Genomic DNA, 24,955 nt, shown 5'->3' on the forward strand with positions numbered 1-24,955 from the left:
TCAGCTGAAATTAAAACATACACCAGTCAGTTCTACTCTTGACGTTATGTAACATATCTTCACACAGAGATGTTGTGGGTGAAGACATGGTGATTTTAGCAGGAGATTCTGCAGCCACTGGAGTGTGCAAACAGGTGACAGATTCATGCCCCAGAGCCGGAGGCAAGAGAGCAGGGTTCACAAATGAAACAGTGATACAGCTGCAGATGCTGCCATGGGCTGGAGGTTTCAAGCACTCTTTCTCTGTAATCTTTATTCCCAATGAGACAGACAAGGAGACAGAGAAGTAAGAAAAAGAAAACTCCTTTGCTGTGAGGAGAGAACACACATCTATTAATCTTCTTTCTTTATCTAATAAGCAGAAGGTTGGAAGGAGACGAAAGGAAAGAGCAGGAGGAAAGCTATGCTCTTACTAGGCAGTAGGAACATGGGAAAGTTTGGTCTGCCTCACTCCTCAAAATACTTCTTCATATGTGAGGAGAAAATACAGAGATTTCCAGAGATATCTCTTCAACGCAGAGTTTAAACCGTGTTTGAACCAAGATTTCTGGCTGTGGTCCCAAACATCAGATTTCAGTTATTTGGTGTGCAGTAGTCTGAGTGACGAGTTGTCAGTAGAACTACCAGGAGTGAGAGCAGGAGCTCAGTAGTATCTGCACCAGCAGCAGTGGCAGGTTCAGCAGCAAGACTGATATTGGGATTGTGGTGCTGCAGTGGCAACAGTGGTGATGATCTTCCTGACTTCTTGGCTCAAAGAGGGAAAAAGAGTCAGGCACAGGAGCTCCTTTCTTTTAGCAGGCACAACCCACTCACAATGTAGCAAGAACTGGGCAAGGACAGTCATTATTCCTGGGCTGCCTAATCTTGGAGATAAGGTTCTAGGTAGACATTTTGTTTGAATCAGTACAGCTCTACTTGCATCCTCTCCTCTCCTCTCCTCTCCTCTCCTCTCCTCTCCTCTCCTCTCCTCTCCTCTCCTCTCCTCTCCTCTCCTCTCCTCTCCTCTCCTCTCCTCTCCTCTCCTCTCCTCTCCTCTCCTCTCCTCTCCTCTCCTCTCCTCTCCTCTCCTCTCCTCTCCTCTCCTCTCCTCTCCCCTCCTCTCCCCTCCTCTCCTCTCCTCTCCTCTCCCCTCCTCTCCTCTCCTCTCCTCTCCTCTCCTCTCCTCTCCTCTCCTCTCCTCTCCTCTCCTCTCCTCTCCTCTCCTCTCCTCTCCTCTCCTCTCCTCTCCCCTCCTCTCCTCTCCTCTCACTTATGAATAATCAGTAAGCGATTTTATTTCTATTTAACAGTACAGTACGATCAGCTCTATCTTTTTGTGCATACAATTCGCTGTGGCTTTAAAAACTGCTTTGCTTCTTGTTTTGAGTGTATTTAAAAGCACATTTTGGTACATTTTGCAGCCTGTGTTCTGAAGCTTGTCAACACAGTTGTTACATACTTCCATAGTTACATTACTGCTGTATCATATCTAGAGCGTATTTTCCGTTCCTGTTGATATCTCTTTGACTTAACTTCTCCCTGACTTGAATTTACCTTACAGAATACAATTTCAATTTTTTTTTAAAGATCTGAAGAATATTTGGTTGTTTTTAGTTTTCACAAATATAATTACAAGGTAGTTTACAAATAAGCATAATTTTGATGTACAGTAGCTGCCTTTTTTTTCCCCAAGTATCCCAAGGGATGAAAGCAGACCACCAGAGATAAAAGTGATTTTAGAAATCTAATGACAATTTTTATAATATCTTAGCTTTTGCCATAAGCTTTGCTATGTAACTGTAGAAACTGACTGTTTCTGCATGTGGCAACTGTATCATATATTTTTCTCTCTTAGATAACGTGCTTTCTCCTACTTCAAAGAATCTTAAAATAATTGGACTTGTGTTATAAGTAGGAAAACAGTGTAAAATTAATTGAAATTCATGTTAATTGTATTGTTTTCTTAATTGCTACAAATGTGGGTCAACACTGCCATGGACTTCATATAGATTTTAATAGAACAGCGAATTCTAAGATATTTTTGGATATGCTTCAGGCATTAAATTCTTAAAAAAAATATTGGATATCAAATGTGATGCATTCCCAGTGAGAGCAGATTTTGAGCAGTCTTTTACCAGTAGATACTCACTATGGGAGCCTACAAGACATTAATGGCTCACTGTTCTAATGCAGGAACTCAAAGTGTGTTTTCTAACAGACTTAGCTATCTTCAAAAGAATAGTGTTATACATAAAGCAGAGGGCATGGTTCAGTTAACATAAAGTTGTCTAGTGCCATTTCCTTAGGGTCCTCTGTGTGATATCCAATTGCTGGTTTGGAAGCTCAAAGATTGCCCTTAAGTCCTGTGTCATTCCTCTCAGCTCTATGTGAAAGCTTTCATTGCCTTAGGACATCTAAAATGGCATTATCCATCTGTGTCTAATGGAGATGAGAAGTTGTAAGATTTCGATTGCTCTGTGTTACGTGGGTAAATGTTCATGCAAATGCAAACAATAAATTAGATTTCATCAATAACTGCTTCCTGGAAAAAAATTAGTCAGAGTACCACAGGAAAAGAATTCTTTATTTTCTATCTGTGCACAGGACTGAGATACAGTGCTGCAATAGAAAAAAAAGAAAAAAAGTGTAACAACAACAACAGAGATACCTCAAAGGAGAAAAATGGTACATGTGGCATCCTCAACAGTGAAGCATAAGGTCAATAGAGAAAGCTAAAGAAAAATGGTGAAGTTATTTTAAAGGAAAAAAGTGGCTAAGAGAGTATAATATTTGCATGTGGCATGAAGGCTTTTCAAGGCTATTTTTTAAAATAAATTTTTCAGAAGACAATTTCTTTTCAAAAGAAACATTTATTGAGAATAACATGGTTTTTTACCTCAATCAAAAAAGAATTTGAAGTAGATAAAAATAATACAGTAGATCAGGAAAAAACTTATCAAAGTTTAATTATCAGAGAAAGATGGCTATCTAAAAAAAATGTTTCAAAAAGGGAAATATGTATTCAAATGAAGACAGCATGAACTCTAGCACTGTAAATATGTATCTTCAGCAATATATGCACTATTACCCCATTTACATTTCATAGATGTAGCTCAGTAAAGCAGATGTTAAAGGATTTTTGAGAAATATCTTGGCAAAACTACTGAGAATTTGTTTGAGGAGGAAGACAACTCTCAAAGATTCCATACTGATTAAAAATGACCAAGGTCCAAAAGGAATTAAACAAAAGGAAAGTCCCGTTGCAAGTTTGAATAATTCACATAAGAAATGTGGATGTACTAATTAATATGAAAATTGACACTTAAATTGGCTTAAATAGTAGAAGAAAAAGAAAGAGAAGTAGAAGAAAGCAGTAAATTTATTAGCATTTTGAAAGGATTCAATTTTACATTCTGTAACTGACTAATAGAAACTTTAGTAAAGAATTTGCTTTTGATAGAGATCATAAGAAACGTGAAACTATAACAAAGTGGCTTTAATGATATTTTCTAGCTGTTAGTAGTTTCATTGTTACAGTTTGTATTCTTACATACATAGTGATCTAATGGTGTAACTATTGCACTAACCCCTGTTTCTACCTAGGAATGTAGTGGATGTATGTAGATAGAAGTTATAATTTTAAGTCCTTAGACAAAATAATTAAAACCAAAGCAAGTCTTGGTCCTCAGTGGATAACTGGGATGGCTGTAGGATAAGAGACTCCAAAATAATTCTACTTCAGACAGCTCGGCCTTGGGAGGGCAGATGCACCAAGCTACAGAGATAAAGAGGTACCAAGAGGGCAAGACCAGAACAAAACAACCTGGAAGGACATGGTATACATGATCTTAGAACTGAATTTGTGCAGAAACAAAGGTCAACCAGCAGACACTGTGCTGAAGAGTACGAGCCTTCATCTGAAGACCCTCAATGACCACTCGGAGGCGCCAACAGACATGCGTGAAAGATATTAACATATGCTAATTAATTATCAGAAAACTATGAATATGCTAAGCATTTCTCAGAAATATAATGAATATGTATATTGTGATTGTATTTAACCTGAAATGAAAGGCTCTTTGGCACACACAATTGGAGGAGAGATCCCCTGTGTGTCCAGTGCTGCAATAAAAGAATACCTGTTTAACAGTCTTCTGACTATTGAGTCTTTAACTCCAGCTTTTCACGGCAGCATTTTGCACATATTCTTTAGCTGTACTTACTCTTTAGCTGTTAAAAAACATATGTCTCTCAGATATTTTGGAGCTTCTTCTAGGACATAAGAGGACATATAAGAAAAAAACAGCAAAAAATAACTACTTCAACCACATGACAGTCAGCCTCACCTCAGTCCCTGGGAAGATAGTGGAGCGAATAGTTCTAGAAACCATTTCCAAACATGTCAAGAACAAGAAGGTGATTGGCACTGGTGAGACACATCTTGAGTGCTGGGTCCAGGTCTGGGCTCCCTAGTACAAACGAGACATGCACATACTAGACCAAGACCACAGAAGGGCCCCGGAGATGATTTAGGGTGTGAAACATCTCTCATACAAGGAGAGGCTGAGAGAGCTGGGACAATTGAGTCTGGAGAAGAGAAAGCTCAGGGGTATTGATGTATATAAACACAGAGTAGGAAGGTGTAAAGAAGACAGAACCAGACTCTTCTTAGATGCAACAGGATGAGAGACAATGGGTATACACTGAAATATTGGAAAAAATTTTTCAATATAAGAAAATATTTTCTTTCAGGGTGGTCAAACACTGAGACATAGGTAGGAATTTGTTGTTAGTCACAATGTAATCAGAATGCCACATTATTTTTTCTTTCCCATTGTGGCAATACTAGCTTTTTTAGTCAAAATTCATGAAGGAAAATATCATTCATAATTCCTTAAAATTGTTATGCTTGAAAATTTACTCATATCAGCTCCCTCTTTTTGATGTTTTTCTCACTCGTTCATGTTCCTGTAGGCCCAAAGGCTGACCACATCTCTCTGAAGTAGGGACATGGTGAAGTGTCACAGGGAGTTGTCAGCATACCAAGAAGGGTGGGTGTCAGGAGGATGGGGCCAAACTCTTTTCAGTGGTGCCCAGTGACAGGACAAGGGGCAATGGGCACAAACTGAGGCACAGGAAGTTCCGTCTGAACATGAGGAAGAACTTCTTCCCTCTGAGGGTGACGGAGCACTGGAACAGGCTGCCCAGTGAGGTTGTGGAGTCTCCTTCTCTGGAGATATTCAAGACCCGCCTGGACAAGGTCCTGTGCAGCCTGCTGTAGGTGACCCTACTTCGGCAGGAAGGTTGGACTAGATGACCCACAGAGGTCCCTTCCAACCCCTACTATTCTGTGATTCTGTGATTCTCTGTAGGAGGTGTTTGGTGTTCAGGGAGTGTTCACTTAAAGTCTGAAAGCTGCACTGTAGCCTTCACCAGAATTCAGCCATAGCATGATAGGGGCAATAGTCACTTGACCACTAGGGAATGGTGAAAACCAGGTCAGGCCAAGGCAAATCCTGACAAGCCCTTAGACCCAGCACTGCCTTATAAGTACAAAGTTTATAGTCCTTTATTAATATTGGCAAAAGTCATATTTACTGGTTATTTTACCTCGTTTCTTACTCTCTTTCTCTAAACATTCAGTACTGCCATAGGTGGAACTTAGATCTTAGGCTTTTAAGATGCTTGATCTGTTGAGGTGAGGAAGGTCTTATGTAAGGTGATAATCTTCTAAGGGTTTGTGCAATTTATCCCTCAGGATTGCCCTCCAGAAGAGAGAGTTTTCCAAGCAAAAGGATCTCAAAACCTACTTACTTTAGAGGAACAAAGGTCAAACCGAGGCTTGAAGCAAATCAACAGACACAGTCTGAATAATAGATTGATCTTTTCTTAGCAACTATGTGTGCCTGAGATTGAAAGAGTCTGCCCTTCCTTTTTCTCTGGTCATTCCTGTTATTCTTCCTGTCCTTTAAAGTCTGGAGTCTGGTACGAACTGTATCTTGATACCTAATTTATAACCTACAAACTGACACAGGTAAAGCAACAAGACTTGTGATCTGAAGCTACGAGGTGGTATTTCTATACATCTTAACATGGAAAAGTTGAGTAGAAAGGTTAATTCCCACTGCTGTACTTAGCATTATGAGTAGGTTTGGGGGTTTTATTTGTTGTTATTCTTAGTATTTATCATCAAGAGTTTAAAAAAAAAAAAAGAGGAAAATTCTTGTGTTGTTTTTTGGAAGCTTATTTGTCCCGAGTTGTATTTAAAACATTTCAGAGACAAAATCAGCCATAAAGAGTGGGTTCTTTGGCAGAGTTCAGGGTATTGGAGTATAAGCAGCCTCATGAAAGCAAAAACAGTTTTCTCTACAATGAAACAAGTTCAAATGGTTGTCTTGAAGATATTTAAGTAATAAAAAAAGTGACACCACATTGCGAACCAAAAGAATTTTATTTAGTTTGTTGGTTAGTTGGGATTTTTTTATCTTTTCCTTCTTGTTTTTCCTTTCTGTTTTGTATGATACTTTTATCCTGAGTAGTAGTATTATGTGTCTAGGCACTACAGCTGAAGTGGATCTGAAAGCTATTACAACGCTGAGCACAAGTACGTATCATACTATGTGAAGAAAAAGGAAAGATATTTTTTCTGTCTGAAAAAAGTGTAGCTTGTAAGATGAGTAAATTAAATGTTATGCTCTTCTCTGAGCTCTTTAGATCTCAGGTGAAGTAGATTTGGGCACTGTACATCTGGGAAGATGGGGGTTAATTCAAGAAAATCCATGTGACAAAAAACAGAATGATTAGAGATCAGGTCAATATGACCTCAAATTTCAGACAGTTTATACTAAAAGAATATGCTTATATTCAGATATGTAAAAAACGCTTTTTAAAAATAAGGCAATAATTGACTTCCCATGTCTACAATAAAACAAGAAATATTTTATGCCTCCCCAGCAGAAGTAGGGCGGTGATCATGCCCCTGTACTTGGCACTGGTGAGGCTGCACCTTGAGTACTGTGTTCAGTTTTGGGCCCCTCACAAAAAGAAGGACATAGAGTTGTTGGAGCATGTTCAGAGAAGGGCAACGAGGCTGGTGAGGCGTCTGGAGAACAAGTCTTATGAGGAGCGACTGAGGGAACTGGGTCTGTTTAGTCTGGAGAAGAGCAGGCTGAGGGGAGACCTGATCATTCTCTGTAACTGCCTGAAAGGAGGTTGTAGTGAGGCAGGTGTTGGTCTCTTCTCACAGGTAAATAGCAATAGGACAAGAGGCAATGGCCTCAAGTTGCATTAAGGGAGGTTTAGATTAGATATTAGGAAAAATTTCTTTACTGAAAGAGTGGTCAGGCATTGGAACAGGCTGCCCAGGGAAGTGGTTGAGTCTCCATCCCTGGAGGTGTTTAACAAACATATAGATGTGGCATTTTGGGATATGGTTTAGTAGGCATGGTGGTGTTGGGTGGATGGTTGGCCTTGATGATCTTAGAGGTCTTTTCCAACCTATGATTCTATGATATATAGGTATAAATCGCAGAAAGGAAAACCCAGGACAGATACCACGAAATGCTTCGCTGTGATATGAACATTAGCGTAACCTGCCTGGGCTGCTCCTTGTTTAAGTTCCACAGCAGGTATGCTTGTGCCTGCTCTTGTACCTTGCTGAGTTTGAACTGGTCTTGTTTTTCTGGTTTGAGCTCCAGTCTGCCTTTTCATTATAGACTACGATGACAGTTTGTTGGTTAAACCTGGTTACCGTCATTGGCCCTACACTGAGATTCTTGTCTAAGTGCTGTGAGTCTGCACTTTTTTGGGGGGGGATTATTGTCCTGCCTGCATTGATGTCATGCCCAACATACGTCTCCTTACAGGGCATTTCAACTCTGACATCTCCATTGCAGGAAATCCTTAGAACAAGCTAAAAAAATTTTGCAAAAATGACACAGATATAGATGAGCTGGTTTTGGTGCAGGATATTAGGTTACATAAATGCTTTTAAAGTTTTGCAGTTGTGATTATAGTACAGGTCATTCTTACATTAATTTCTATATGTGTTTGATATTTTTATTTTTTACAGGTATTTCATTTGATTACATGTCAGATTATTAAAGAACTTTTTTAGTTATTATTGTTGATACAATGTCTATTCTACAACTTAACGAGTTTGCATTGTTTTCTCTTTTGTGTTTTCTACAGGTATCCATTGCCAGCTAATGAATCATGTGCTCTTATGTTCCAAAAAATTGTAAAATGTACTGTCAGGGAGAGGAAAGAAAATGGATTAAAAACAGCTGTGTAAGCTAAGCATCCAACAGTGAAACAGTCTAAGGAGTTAACATTACACAAGATACCCCTATTCTAACAAGTTGCTTTATGTTTATACTTTGTAGAAGAAGGTACTAGAGAGATAAGGGAATATATTTCTTTTTTTTGTGCAGCTTTTTATAATACAAAGTCATCACATCCCATTGTTACACTGCACAGTAATTGATCTAAGATAAGATAAAACAAAGGCTTGCTAATATGCGTGAAAAAAGGAATCTTTTTTACAGACATTCTCATCTATGTGATCAAGGTAAAAGGCAATGGGAAGGCTTAGATTTACAGATGTTTTGAAAACAACTCAGGAGCTCAGAGTTATGTGACTGCCCTAATGACTCCACAATGTTTATTTGCTTAGTCACTAGAAAGTAGCAAGAGCATAAGCACACAGAGAAAACATTTTGAGTCTTTTCACCTGTCTTCTGCTGTGACCCAGATACTCTTTCACATTGTCTGATGTCTTACAAAAGCCAGGTGGATCTTTGCTGACTTTAATTATGTGCCGAGTGCTAGCAGAAACTAAGTCAGACCTATCAGAAAAATTTAAAACCAGCACTTAGTATTTTTTTAACAGTTTCATGGCTATATCTTATAATTGTGCAACTGAGGAATGCTTAAATATTTTTCCTAAAACTTGTAAGTAGACTGAAAAAATCTATGTTTATCTATGTGGTTTCTATATTTGTAGACTTATATTTGTAGACATGTATTAGTATGTAATTGCTACTCTAAAAATTTCCTGGATCTATCTGCAGTAGCATTTCTCCTTTTGATTAACTAGTTCATGTTTTTTGAGAAAAATATTTTCTTTCTCCTCGATCTCTTGTATTTGAAGTTTATATATTAGATGAATTTTTAGTACCTCCAAGGATGGAGCATCATAAAGTTTCTGGGCAATCCATTCCAGTGTTGCAATGGCGGGAAAAAAAAAATCTGTGTTGTCAATCTGATTTTCCCTTATGACAATCTGTGTCCATTTCCTCTCATTCTATCCGTATATACCTCTGAGAAGAGTCTAGCTTCATCTTCTTTATAATGTGCTGTTAGGTACTTGAACACAGCAGTAAGATGTCCCTTTAGCTAGCTCCTACTAAATTTAAACCAAGTTTTCTCATCTCTTCACATGGTGTAGTGAGCTGTGGCAAATAGGACAATGGAAGCAGGAGCATGATGTGATGAGACTTGGTACAGCCTATGGATCAACAAGTAATAGGAAAAAAATCACTGAACCTGAGAGAAAGGTGCACTGTGATATCACCATGGGCTGATCTGATTAGTGGCCAGTGCAGGTAACCCTTAAGAAAAGTTATGAGTGGCCACCTCCTCCAGCCACCCCTGCCTAACACAATCCTGCTCAGCTGCTGAAGCCCATCCCAGTGTCCCAGGCACCCGGGGTCTCTGTCTAGGTTGAGGGATGCAGCTGCTACTTTCCGCTTTGCAGGATTAACTAGCCACAAAGCTCAGCACAGATTCCAGACACACATACACAGAGGACATGGACATGACTGGTTACACAGACAGCCACAGACAAGGCACTGTACCCCAGCAGCACCATGTTCGGGACTCACACCAGACAGAGACATGGACAGCCACGTCCCCTCCTCCTCTTGGGCTGGCAGAGGAAGGTCAATCGTGCAGCACACACACCACATTCTCCAGGTTCACAACCAAATGCACCTCTGACTGGATCCCGCCCCCCCTTACCAACACCACGGGTCCCTGACTAGCCAGCTAGTTCAGCTGGGTGCTCGCTGAAGATATGCAGCACTCACACACTTGTCCCACAGGCATCTCACACTCAAGGACCCCCTGAACACCAGCATGGACCCTCTGCCCACCTGATATCCCTGCGCAGACCCAAGGTGCTCAGGCACACAGCTCAGACAGACAAGAGTACTGACTGGCCCTGTTTTACACTTGACTGGCCTCTTTTATCACAGAATCATAGAATCATTGAAGAGTATGGGTTGGAAGGGACCTCTGTGGGTCATCTAGTCCAACCTCCCTGCAATGAGAAAGGACATCTGCAACCAGATCACCTTGCCCAGAGCCCTGTCCAACCTGACCTTGAATGTTTCCAGGAAAGGGGCATCCACCACCTTTCTGGGCAACCTGTTCCAGTGTTTAATAGCCCTCATTACAAAAAATTTCTTCCTTATATCCAGTCTAAATCTGCCCTCTTTTAGTTTAAAACCATTACCCCTTGTCCGATTGCAACAGCACCTGCTATAAAATTTGTCCACATCATTTTTATGAGCCTAGTTTAAGAACTGAAAGGCCACAATAATGAAGAGAATGCTCCAGGGAGACCTTACTGTGGCCTTTCACTACTTAAAGGGGAGCTATAGGGAAGATGGGGACAATCTTTTAGCAAGCCCTATTGTGACAGGAAAAGAAGTAATGGTTTTAAACTAAGGGAGGGTAGATCTAGACTAGTTGTAAGGAGGAAATTGTTTTCAATGAGGGTGGTGAAACACTGGAACAGGTTGCCCAGAGAGGCAGTGGGGGCCCCCATCCCTGGAAACATTCAAGGTCAAGTTGAATGGGGCTCTGCGCAACATGATCTAGTTGAAGATGTCCCTGCTCATTGCAGGGGGGGGTGGGGGGCTAGACCTTTAGACCTCTAAATGTCCCTCCCAACCCAAAGTGTTCTGTGATTCTGTGATTCCTTGTAGTGCACACCAAAGAGTGTAGCGGTCAGTACTCCGTGTTCCAGCTGGTGACAGATGGCTTCAGTTTTGCTAATACAGTCCGGCAGGTGATTGACTTGCTTTCTTTGCTGCAAAAGCCTATTGGTGGCTCATGTTTACCTTCTTGTCCTGCACATGCCGGTGTCTTATCCAGCAGCCTGCTTTCTAATCAACAGGACCTTAGTCTGCACAGTTGCACTGGAATTCTTCTGCCCAAATGCAAGACTTTGAATTTGCCTTTGTTGAATTTAGTGTAATTCCTCCAACCTGCTGAGTCCCTCCGGGTAGCAGCTCTCCTGATCACATCGGCTGCTCCCTACAACTGGTTACTTTCTGCAGACTTGTTGAGGTTTTCAGTCCCATATTCTAGGTCTTTAATGATATCAAATAGTCAGCTGAGCTTATTTTCTCTTCCTAGAAGGCTATCAAAAGGGCCAGGCATGATTTGGCCTTGCTGCTTCTTTATCAGCCATTCCTTATCACCTTTTTACCCTTCTTGTAACTGGACATGACTTACAAAGGGATTTGGCAGACTAATGGGCCTCTAGTTCCCTAAGATTTTCTTCTTATCCTTCCTAAAGAAAAGAACGGAGATTTGTCTTTTTAAATACTTGTTTGTTTGTACTTAAAATAATGTAAAGGCAAACTACTGCAACTGCAGTGAACAACTATGGGATATTTTCCATACAATATCCTGCCCACAATAGCAAACATGATCTACAGGAACAAAAATAATGCAGCTTCTCAAAGATTGCCTGTTTCACCATGTTGCTTTTAATTTATGAAAACTGTAAAAATTTCAAAGATTTTTCATGCTTTTTGTAATCTTTTCTCTTCATTGGCAGGCAGAATATTCTGTGTCCATATAGCCACATGACTTCTGCACTATGCATGGGGAGGGAGCTCTGTCCACAGATCTTCTTTTCGGATGACATGTTTCCAGCTGATTTCAGCTCCACGTCATCAGTAATCAACATTACCTCTGCCCATAGTACTGTCATCAAGAGCATAACAACCTTCAGATTGTTCCAGAGTGCCATCATATTCCTGACAGAACAAATTTACAATAAACCACAATCAGCAAAGACACTGGTCAGAATTCATTCTCACTTATACTGGTGAAAATCCAAAGCCAGCTGAACTTAGTTACAGTGTTATCAGCTGACTCAGAACTGGGTTCTCAGGCGGTAACAGAATTTGTCAGTTTGAACCCTGAAGTATAATTCTTGGAGTTTATATTGGTACATCTGAAATATTGTTGACCTTTGCCAGTCTAACTGATGTTTGGCAGTGTCTGTCCACTAGCTCATACAGCACCATGTTTAATCATAATTATGAATTTCAGTGATAGTACGAAATGCTTCTTTCTCTCTCCCCCATCCCCACCCCCCCCCCCAAAAAAAAAGGCAGGTAAAATAGACATAGATCTAAAAACCAGGAAATACAAAGTAAAGAGAAATGTTTCAGCTTAAGGATTCTTAAGGATTAGTGTGAGCCTGACCCTATGCTAGCTTTACTTTGCAAATCACGTAAGGGAGCACTTAATTCAGAATAAATAAGCAAAATTAATGAAGTCCAGCACTCATTAATCCTATTAGAAAGTGGTTTAGTAAGCACTTTAAGGTTTTCTGTTTGTTTTAAATCCTTAGCAAACTTTAATATTAATTTCTGTATGCAATATAAAGCCCTAGATTTTTTCTGTGAGCTTATGTCTCTGTGTCTGTGTATCTGCCTGATTATGAAAATTGAGATATGATATTTGATAATTGAGATAATTGAGATATGATGTATGATAATTGAGAGTTCTCATCAGTTTGGAGCCTGAAAAGAATGCCTCCAGATTATTCTTCTTCACAAAAGTTTCAGCATTTTTGCTTTATTATTATTATTAGTCACAAAGCTGATGGAAAGTAAAATGTAGAAGTAGGGACTGATAATATTTCTAGTGATATTACCGATTTCCAGGTGAGTCATTTCTGCAAGCATCAAACTGCTAACACAGACAATGATTCTGTCATCTGTCTCAAATATACATAGGGCATAAATTTTTTGATTGAATTCTATGTTAGGATTTAATTTACTCCTGTCAAGCTTTACATATTAGCAAGGCAGGCAAGGCAAGCAAGGCAGGCGAGCAAGCAGTTAGTAGAAAGAGGTCCAATAACTGGGACTTTCCTAGTGTCAATCCTGTGCAGAAAACAGAAAGTTTAATATTAAGAGAGGTAAAGAACAGTGCTATACCTTTGAACAAGGATCCAGGGCCTATAGAATCCCTGGGTGGGTGTAAAGCGATTTTTATTCTGAGCCTTCCTGAATCCCCCATAAAAAATGTTTGGCATCTCGTCTGAATCTCAGATCACCCTCAGAAATATTTCTGCCAGCATGATGAATATCATCAAAAGAGCTCATCTTGACCATGAATGAAAGTCAAATTCTGAATCCTAAAAAAACTGAATTCAAAGATTTGGATAATTATGGCTTTCTGATCTTAGTTTTCCAAGATAAATTCTTGCATTTGTCTCTCACTAATTAACAAATCAGGGATATACATCATTCAACACAGAAGAAAAGGGTCTCAATCTATTGTGCTATGGTGAGAAATGTCACAAGTAAGACTGTATGACATTTAATTTGAGACTATTTTGAGGACTACTTAAACTGGAAAATATTTTCCTCCCACAATATAGCAAGTGACCCAGTCATGAAATGTATTTATTTATGTTGTTATTAGTTTGACATCTAGTTTACAAATTTTAGGGAGTTTTACAACATTCTTAGGTTTATTATTTTTACAATGTTTTTAGTTTTTTTATTTTTTACTAATTTAAGTTTGTAACTTTTAAAGCCTCTAAAATGGTAAAGAGTGTATTGTTTTCTGCTATTCAGTAACTCAAAAGTGGGCTTTTTCTCAAAAAAATTAAGATTAACAAACAAAAATTGAACATACATTTACAAAAATACTTCACTCAGACCATGAGTGTTCAGGTAAGAAAACGAAAATGTGTGACCCTATGAAAATATGAGAATGCAACAGAAATTACAAGAAATATTTATCTTTATCTTTTAAATATCTGATAATGGAGGTTTAGCTCAAAGACAAGAAAATGTTCTCCTTAAATAAATGCTGAAAAGGTCAATATAGCTTAGGCTAATGTTGGTTGCTGTCTGTGCATATATGTTTAAGTGAAAATATATGACTTGTCCAGCTTTTTTTATTTTTCTACTGCAGTTTATTTTCCCTAAAAAAAAATCACAATTCGTTCCAGCAGAATACCTTTTTACTTGATCATTAGATTAGTACAGAGGTGTCTTTTTCAGTCAAAAGATGGGAAGGAGATGAAGTTTTCAGGTTTTCACAGTGATAAGAAGATGAGATTTTTGACAACAAAAAGAGCTGAATGTACTAATAACAGAGAAATAATGCAAATCATAATGACAGAAGTATTTTGGTCCTACTTTTCAAATAAGTGTAAGCACAAAATTGCAAGAGCAGCATTTGATATGTGAAATCATTTACAGTTTACAACAGACATATATCTGCTTTCATTCTATCAATATTTTTTAATGTATATAAAAACTTAGACTATGAATATTATTTCTTATGATCACAAGGATGATAAATATTTGAAACTTATGCCCACTAAGTTACTCAAAATCCCTGATTCAAGGAGTTATGCTAACCAAAGCAGAACAAAAGGTGAAATACAAAACTTGATATAAATATACTGCTGTGTTGAGCACTTTTTAAAAATTTTTTGCTTAGTTAGTCTAGTTTCAAACTTTCACTTTCTATGACAGGAAACATAGAAGAAATTAAATGCTGTTGTGACACATCTGAGAAATCACTTCCTAGTAATTTACCATCAAAAATCTAACAGCTGATTCTGGTTTGGATTAATTTTGAACCTATGTTTAGAGGTCTAAAAGTCAGCCTTCAGAATCTTAGCAAAGCTCACTTTGTAATCAATGAAAAGAAAATAAACACCTCCAGAAGAAATGTCTGTTTGTTATAAGACAGACATCTACTGTAAATTAGATGTGGAGATATTTATTCTTCTACTTTGACCATAAGAAGAGTTTAGAATAACTTAGATAACAACTGGTAGAGATCTAAATTCAGATAAAATCTCTGTGTGCCTTATTACATGCCAGTAAGTTTAAAAGGTTCTTTTCCATGAAATTCAACAAACTTTAAAGCCCTTTTCAAGGAATAAAATGCATCTGCTCTTTGGTATTTAATCATTCTTGTCAGGGCTAATAAATTAAACACATCCAGGACCATTTTCTGACAATGAAGCCAGTTGCCACAGAGAGCTTTGTGCCTCTACTATTTGAACTCTTGCTCTCCAAATGAGATTAACCACAACTGCCCAATGGGGACTGGACTCTCACTGGTGCGAAGGTGCAGAGTGCCAGACTGTCCGAGCCAGACCATGCCTGGGATTGTTCCCATGAGGTAGCTAGATAAACAGCCAGTCCCAGAGCCTGGGGAACACTCTGTGGCACTGGCTTAGTTTATGAAATTATTAGCATCTTGTCTGTCAATGTACTTTACTGAGAGTGTATAAAGTACCAAATTAACACATTACATTAGTGACGATATTATTGTGGTTTTCAGCCACTAAACATTTTCTTTTACCTTAAGTGAAATGGACAACATGAGGTGGAATTAATATTTGTTAGCAAGAATAGCAACAAACAAGTAATTTCTTAGTACACAAATTAATGGTTTTCAGATGCTTAAAACAATCACTGAAGAACTGTGCAGGTACATTCATTCAATACTTCAGAGTTCTACAAGATGGTAACACCATGTTTCTTTTCATCATCTAGTCTGGGATTTTAGATCATAAAGAAAACAGAATTACAGAATGGGTCTTTTTGTTCATATGCTACATATATGAATTGTATACACTAAGGTAACCTTAAATTAGCATTTCAAAATTCTATTTTAATGCCACACAGAGCTAATTTTACAGGCAGCAAACAGGCTAATGCTGGGGTTTGGACAAGGAAAAGGGCCTCCTGGGTAAATTAGAGAAAAGTAAAAATGTAAGGTAAAAGTTGCCAATATTAGGCTCTGCTTACAGACTCTGTGAATCAATAGTTGTCCCTGCTACTTGAAAGAAAAAACCTGGTGCTAGAATATGCAAGAAATTCATCACTTTGCACCTTTGTATTTTAATATCATTACATCCCAATGATATCTTAAAGACATTAAATGAACATCTGTTCAACCAGTAAATAAAATTTAGGAAAATTTGTTTTCTAGCAAAGCAATGGTATTCTCATATTAATATAATATTCTGTATAATGTTTTTTTTCCTTTCAATTTGAACCAAAGACACATTTCTCTGATTTGCTTTTGGGACTTCTCAATGAAAACTTTAATTTGAGCAGCTTTGTTTTATAAAGTTACAACATCTTAGGAAAGACACCAAATATCTTAGTGAGGAAGAACTAGAAAAAGCCACTGAGGAAGCAGCCACCAAGGGTTGTCTTAGGACCACTCTGTGCTGTAGCATTTTGGGCAAACTCTGGCAAAGGGAACAATAGCTAATTCTGCAAATGCAACTGTCGGAGGATTTGCTTCTGAAATCCAGTTACAAACATCAGAACTGACTCTTTAATGTTTTCACACTCAAAGGGTAACGGTTTAAATGTCAAATACCTTCAGTAAACACTCTTTTTCAGTAAACCCCTTGCTCCATACTGTAGTAATTAGACATATGGCCAAATTATTCTTCAAATACCAAAAGATGATGGTATTACAGAACGTAGGTCAAAGACAATTTGTAAAAAATACACATTTTGGGGAGGAGACAGATGTGCTATCAGCTACTTTACTTTCTTTATATGACTGTGCTAGGTCTGTGTACCAAATGCTTCAAAATTTATTAAACAAAAGATACATTTATGGTTAAATCTTACCCATTTGTTTAACCTTCATTCCACTCTTCTCCTTTGTCATCATGCCTTTCTTTTCTTTTTCTCATCTAACAGCAAGTTCCTCTAGTATGTTTTAAGTTCATGAGATATTCAGAAGTAGAAATATTTGGATTTGGATTTGGATGCTCAAATACTCATTAGTAGTGACTAATGTCATAAGAAGAAAAAGAAATTCAGTTAAACTCTTTGTGCATGTGTGTTTAAATTTTACTTTGTTTTCCATTGCACACATTTTTTATTCTCACTAACAGAAAGGGATCACTTGAAAGATGTTTAAAACATACAGTATTTGATTTGACATAATTAGCTTATTTTTTAAAGTAGAAGTCTCTGTAAAAAGTAGATGGAAGCAAAAGATAAACAATGAAATAACATAGTTAATATAATTTATCAACAGCCACTCCATGACATGCAATGAAATCCTATTCTCTTTGCCCATTCACAATGTAAAACTGATTCTACACTAAAATTACTAGGTGTTTTTACAAGTGATAACAAAAACCTAGGAAAATATATCTATGGTAGCTCTGCAAAGCTTCATAGGTTTCAGAGCAGGCAAAGAAAAACAGAGTTAAAGACTTTTAAGAATGCTAGTGGTAATCAGCCAGTGAGATCAAACTGAGTCCAGCACTGCTACTTCCCCGGTGGTGCTGCCACCAGAATTCATATCTTGTAGTTGTATTTCATATCACATTTTCTTTTCCTCCACAGACAGGTTATCTATCTAATCTATCTTATCTGTCTACTTATTATTCTATAATTCTGTCTATATTTATAAATCTTTTTCTGAATACACACAAGTGTATACAAATACCACGTTTTTTAGATATTAGAGAACAAATGGGTTTGTAAAGCTAAAACCCCACAAATTAGTAGAACTTAAGAAAACCCAAAAAGTCTTTAAACATCCTTCTCTTTTCCGTATGAATGAAGTTAAGCTATTACAGCTGTCACACATAATAGGTTTATGTATATAAGAATGCATACCTACATAGATATATTTAAGTCACAAAAAATAAGAAAATAAAGAAATGTCATTTTCTTACATTTTTTTTTTTCTTTCAGGATAGTGTTAAGACAGAGACAGATCCACACTCTGGACAGCAAATCTTTATTAACCTACAATAAAATAACATTGCAGAAAGTAACATCTGTAGTAGCTTATTTAAAATTCCAGCAAGGCTGATACCAAATTAACAGCAAAACCTGCATGAACTATGGTAACAATTATGAAAAGAGAAATCTATATAAGAAATATTATAAAAGGTTCTCCCTGTACTCTTTTCATCAGACTTCAAAGGGACTTTTCTCAAACACATTAGGACTATACTATAATTCAAAGGTTGCGTTTATGTTGTAATATTAGCTGCAAAAGAAATGAAATATGCACATGGTAAAAAGAATAGCTTTTCTTTCTTCTGAAGGGAAGTGATAATTTCAGCAACAGAAGGTTTCCATGGACTTTTAAATTTCAAAAGGAAAAGAAGCATATTCTATATTTTCTGGAACTATCTGAAAGAAGAGAAAGAAATCAACATAATCTGAATCAAATAAAAGTGACTAAACCAGTATGATTTCAGTAAAGATTAAAGATTGGATAAAGAAAATAGTACTGAGCAATGAGAAGGACATTTCTGCACTATGCATTGGTAGAAGTAATAATGGAATGCCATGGCCAGTTCTGGTATCTGCAGTCTGAGAAGAAAGCGTTAGCTGCAGAAAACTCAAAGACCAAAGGAACTATTCTAAAATTTAAAAGCATTCTGAATAGTTTGAAAAAACACATATTCAACCATTTCCTTTTAACAAAAATGTTAAGGTATAATTTGATCACCATATTTAGAGAATGAGCAAGTGATAACAGAAAACAGTTTAAAGTAGAAGAAAAAGAGCAAAATTACATCTACTGAGATTATCAGTCAATAGCTGATGATAGGACTTTTTATCACTGACATGTTTGGACAAGCTTGGATATTATTCTAAAAAAGTATTTTATTTGAGTCACAAATAAGCAAAGAGAAGCCTTGCATTTCTTTATCATATTGAAATATTTCTTTTGTTGTTTTTCACGTAAGACTGTACTACGCTGACAGTTTTTAACAAACCAGTAGGCACAAGAAAATTAGAATATTTTTTTAAAACTCTCATTCAATTTTTCCTTTTTTTTTTTTTCCCTCTGAAGGATGTATGTGAAAGGACAGTGACCTATAAAATGTCATTTATTTGTCTTTGTCTTTAAAGCTACTGAGGTGAGGTAGTAAAATAAATACTAGTAGTACAGTCTTCCTTAGGAACCTGGTCCTATCGTATAATCTTTCACAGATTCTAGAGATTTCTTTTACACATATGAATATCCTATCCCAGACAAAGTTGATAATGAATTGGTAAAAATTCTTTAGAAGTCTTTTTGAAACACCCTCACCCTCCAACATAATAATAAAAGCTTGGGGTGTTTTTGTTTTTGTTTTTTTTAAATAGAGAAAAGTCTAAACATTGACTGATTTCTGACTCACGCCATATGCATTCTCACTCTATACAGTTAAATAATTATCCATAATGCAGCACAATTAGTAACATTTTCCAGCAACTGCAATGTTGTTTAAACACTCGTTTGCTTATCAGCATGTTAATTGTCTATTTATGGATACATAAAGCACTTTCAAGAGTTGGAGGAGGTTTTAAAGCACTGAGCTGGTTTACTTTATATGTGAAAATACCCTGGAGGCATAACTGTGAACTATGACCAACAAAGGAAAGGAGGTTTAAAATATGCATCACAAAGAAGATACAGCAAAGAGAGAGAGAGAAAGGGAGGAATTTGTGCAGAAACAAAGGTCAACCAGCAGACACTGTGGTGCGGAGTACAAGCCTTCATCTGCAGACACCCAATGACCACCTGGAGGTGCTGACAGACATGCGTGAAAGATATTAGCATATGCTAATTAGTTCTCAGAAAAACCATGAATATGCTAAACATTTCTCAGAAATATAATGTATATGTGTATTGTGACTGTTTTTAAGCTGCAATGGATGGGTGTTTGATGCGCACATTTCGAGGAGAGATCCCCCATTTGTCCAATGCTTTAATAAAGAATACCTGCTTAACTTATACATTGCCTGCAGGCAGGCACGCAGGCAGGCAGACAGGAAGGAAGGGAGGAATGAAGGAAGGAAGGAAGGAAGGGAGACAGAAAACCTAACAACAACTTTGATAACTTCCAATAAAGGTGGTATGTTAATATATTTCAAGGGTAGATTTAATTTAAAATCTAGTCAGATTATAAACACAAGTGAAAAAAACAACGGGTCAGTTTTGTGGGGGAAAATAAATGAAAAAAAAGAGTAGATGTCAAGCAACATTTGATCCTGCAGAAATTCGTAAACATGTGGAATAGCCTATGAAGTACAATCATCGAGTCAAAAGCATTGGAAGAGTTTCAACAATTAGATGGCATCGTAGGAAACATGCAGTTCTAAAAAGGACTTTGATAGGTTGAGTAGTCATTTAACCAGTATCTCTATCTTTTATGTTTTTTCCCCCTTGGCTGTGTAGGGGAATGCTTTTCTTTCCATCTGTTATAAATTGCTCAGGGAATTGCACAATAAATTAAGGATTTACAAGTTCATCTAGAAAAGTTCATTACAGAGCTTTTTTTTTGGTTTGTTTTTTGGGTTTTTTTTTTAGAAAATTAAAAACATTGAGAAAAAGTACCCCCACCAATCCAGAATTACCTAAAGTTACTTTAAACAGAAAATTATATTTTGTATACAGTGAAAACACTGTATTTGATGTTTTTCTGTAGGAAAATAAAAGTAAACCATTTGGAAAAGTAATGGAATTCCATTTCAATCCACCAATCACTACTAATCTGTAAATTGATACAGATTTATCTATAAGAAAAGGAACAACCTTAATTGTCTGACAACTCATTTATGCCAGTCCCAGAGAAATTAATGAGATGATTCATGTAATTAACATCGATGGAGTTTGGCTTATGTGTTAGAAATATTAATGTTTAAGAAGTACTCAGTTATAAAGAATACTTCATTATCCTTACTCCTCTGGTGGTGTAAATCCTTTGTGTTTTGCTAAAAATATTAGTACTGTGTTCTTCTTTCATTTATATTTTTTAAGAAGTAAAAAAATTAAACCGTTTTTAAGGAGATGTTACAGAACACTTCATAACTAAAATATCATTTATGAAAAAATATATTATTTTAGATGGAAAATAGCAATATTTGTCATTTAAAATGTGGAAAATTTACAGAAATTTAATTCTGTTCATTTTATTTCAGCTACTGTATCATTTCTTATCCTGTATTTTTGCTTTCAATTCTAAAGCTATAATTAATGAAAGAAGAGTCCTCTTTATAGTCAGTGAATGTTAACCAGGTATTGTTTACCCGTTATTTCATTCTGAGCTAGACAGAAGAACTTAAATATATTCCTAATAAATGCATAAACACTTGTTACTTTGTTTTCAATTTTTGTAGTTAACAGTAAATTCCTTTCATTTCTCACTCATACATATACTTCCAGTATATGTTCCTAATGACTTTTAAACCATTTTTGCGGCTCTCCTTGTGCCGACATCCACATCCCTCCAACAGGTTACTTTTTCCTAAGCCATAGTACAGTGCTGTATCTTTGGAGGTTAATTTCTAGATTAAAAAGGAAATCAATGAACTGCAGCTGGGATGTAAGTCAAGTCATTTATCTTTTTCACAGTTATAGTCTATTCTTAAAATGCAAGGGACAAGCAATATACAGAGTAATTTTCGCTTTTCTGGGCAACTCAGCCAACTCCATGTTTTTTTCAAATAAACCCTTCAAAGAATTGTCCTGGTGGAAAAAAATTATTTCAAAATCCTTTTTGCAGTGCTCTCTTCCTAATCAACATAACCAATCTGGAACAAAATTAAAAATAACCAAATAAAACCTACTGTACACAATCAAAAATGTCAGTGTTCCTTTGGAAGTTAAGTAAAACATCTAAAGAAGATGGCCTAAAGTATGGAACAATGCAAATTAAGCAGGTTTGGAAACAGATTTGTCAGGCATGAGGGAGGGTTAGAAAAAGGGACTGCACTGACAGTAGAGGAGTAATGAGGAAACAGGCTTTGAGGAGAACAGGACTGCTCCTTTTGGTTACACTGAACAGTTCAGTGGTCTTGACGGCACCATCAAACTATACTCTCAGGATCCAAGTGGGTAAAAGAGCACCAGTGAATGAGGTCAAGCACTGGATGAAGATCTTCCACACTGCTTAATTGTTTCAGGTCATTCCAGTCAAGTCTTTCGGAGATAATGACTGGGCATAGATTGGAGCACAGTTCCCTTTGGTTACAGCTCCCAAAAGGCAACAGGATGACCCTGCAACAGGACTGACTCCTTTATCTCTATCTGGTCCTCTAACATTAATGCCAGAATGTTTTGCACTTTCATGCACTCTCACATGCTCTGAAGTCATACCCTAAGACACACAACACATACCCTTTTTTTTGCAAACACCACTCAACACTTGTAACCAAATCCTAACATTTCAGACATTTTGGCCTGAAAAACTTTAAAAATCACAGTTATGACTGTATACTTGTGGTCAAAACAGTAATGGAGTGTGACAACATGTTATAAAACAAAGCTTTATTGAGGCAGTAAGAAAGATGAGCAACAACATACCCGAGCAGCAACATGCCCATACAACAACTCACCCTATCACCAATAGCAAATACAAGATCACAAGTGATGCTATGGTTCTTGCAGTGCCAGGGACACTTAGTATCCTGGTAATCTGGTAAAAGCAGCCAAACATGCAAATGCCTTTTGAATGCAGGTAAGAGTTGTGCCACACATTGACTGCCCCAGTGTCTTTTGAGAGAATCACACCTTACATGGATAGTGTGGACAGCATCCTGTCCATGCAGGTGCTATAGGTAAAGGGTCAGGGTGTCAGGAGGGAGAGTGTTGGCAATCTGTCTATGGCAATGATGTTAGTCAAGGGGCAGAGTGTTAGGAGGCAGGGTGTCAGTACTGCGTTAACTGAGATGAAACTTAGGCTCACATCAATATATTGTGAATGCATCCAATCAGCTATAAAAGTGATGAGTTCTATCTAGACTCAACTGGAGTTTACCCATGTGACTTATGTCTGGAGCCAAGGATTAGTCTTTGCCTTTGTTTTATTTAGCAATATAAAATACAGTCATAGCAGATCACAGCCATAGCCTCAGGTTCAAATTTTGTCTCAGTAATCAAAGGAGAAACTTTAACCTTAGTTCGTGTAACTCAGGTATTGCCAAACTCATCAGGTTATAGCTATGGTCTACAGGCTACATCTATCTTGATTTCTCCTTCTACAGATTTTCTATTTTATATTAATAATTAAATAGTAATTCTCTGTAAGAAAAAAATACTTCATATACCCAAGAAAAAATTGTAACTGTCAAAGGCAAAATTCTGAATAATGACTCATTTTTGTGGGCATGTAAACCATCTCTTCTTGTCTCCTTTCACAGGACTGTTTCATTCAATATAAGTGGGAATTAAATTTCTAAATCATGTAGGTAGCTTATGAAGAACTGTAACATCAAACAAATTGCCTGAGTCCAATACAATGATTAACCTTGTGGTAGCTACTTGTATACTTGAAAGTTATACTGAAAATCACGTCAGAAAAAAAGAAATGACAAACAACTCTATTACAAGCCGAAGAAAATCTTTTATTCTTATTTGAACATTGTTGACAGCATGAGCTATAAAGAAAATAAGAATTGTGTTGTAGAAAGCATTTTTTATTCTATTTTCATTTTTCATTTGAATAGTTTAAAATAAGTTTCCACCTCAAGTAGTTTGACCAAAAAAATATTCATCTAGACTTGAGAATCACTTCCTTGTTGTTAAGCTAAGTTAAACCACCTCTTCTGAAATCCATCACAGTACATCAGTAATACCATCTGTACAAATGTAGTTAGTCATTATCAAAAAGTTTATCTTACAGGGAGAATGAAGGACAGCTAAGAACAATGACACTGAACAAATTAATTAAGAATCTGCAGAATAGCACAGAAGTCTGGATTCAGAAAAGTAATATGTACTAGCACAGACATTACTATTGACAATTAAAGAACAGCAGAAATCAGTCCAACTGCCCTTTAGTGGCTTTTCACTATGTATAATTAAGGTGTGGATCTCCTTGTCACAAGGTGTTGTGATTATTAAAAATTTATGGGGGAAATAATTCCCTTGATGGCCATTAAAAAATAAAAATATAACTTCAGGCTTGGGAATTTGCAGATTGCTGGAGGCTGGCAGAATAGTCTAGGAAAATATCACTGCGTATGGGTCCTATTACTATGCTGCTTCACAGTGATCTCCTTTTAGCTACTGTTGAAGACAGAATGCTGGACTGACAGGCCTCTGGGCTGACATGCTGCATAGCTTGGTCATTTATCTGTTCATTTGCAATTGCCTTTTTTTTTTCAGTAGCTGAGCTGCCTGTAGAAAAACTTGTTTTCTGACAAAGTAGTCCTGTGGATTCTGAAGATATCAAGATGGAATAAAGCTACACTCTGTTGTCAATTAAAGGATAGGAGTTCCTTCTTCTTGAAGATTTTTCAAGTTGTCAGCCTAGACTTCTGCTTGCAAAGCCTCGTGTACGTTGCATTTATTGCTTACATTACCTTACAAAGTTTTAGTTAGTTTCAATCTCATAAAGTCAGATATATTTTTGCTGAAATCAGTGACACCATTCTGTGTTCAACAGCAACAATGTGTGTCAGTGTGACAACAAGCTGAGCATGGCCTTTGTTTTAGATAAGAAGCTGCCAACAACTGAGTGTATCAACTGCTGGTGTATAAGTTTCTCCGCGAGTTCATTAAAAGAGTGTGAATGTCTCCCTGAGTTAGCTGGACCAACATGAGGGGAATGTATATACATGTCTCAGCCCAACATAGAGTATAAAAGCTCCACAACTAGCAAAAGAATTTCGATGAGAACAGGGGGCTCGAGCTGGTTTCAACC

The sequence above is a fragment of the Opisthocomus hoazin genome, chromosome 1 (genome assembly GCF_030867145.1).
Source record: "Opisthocomus hoazin isolate bOpiHoa1 chromosome 1, bOpiHoa1.hap1, whole genome shotgun sequence".
NCBI lineage: Eukaryota > Metazoa > Chordata > Aves > Opisthocomiformes > Opisthocomidae > Opisthocomus > Opisthocomus hoazin.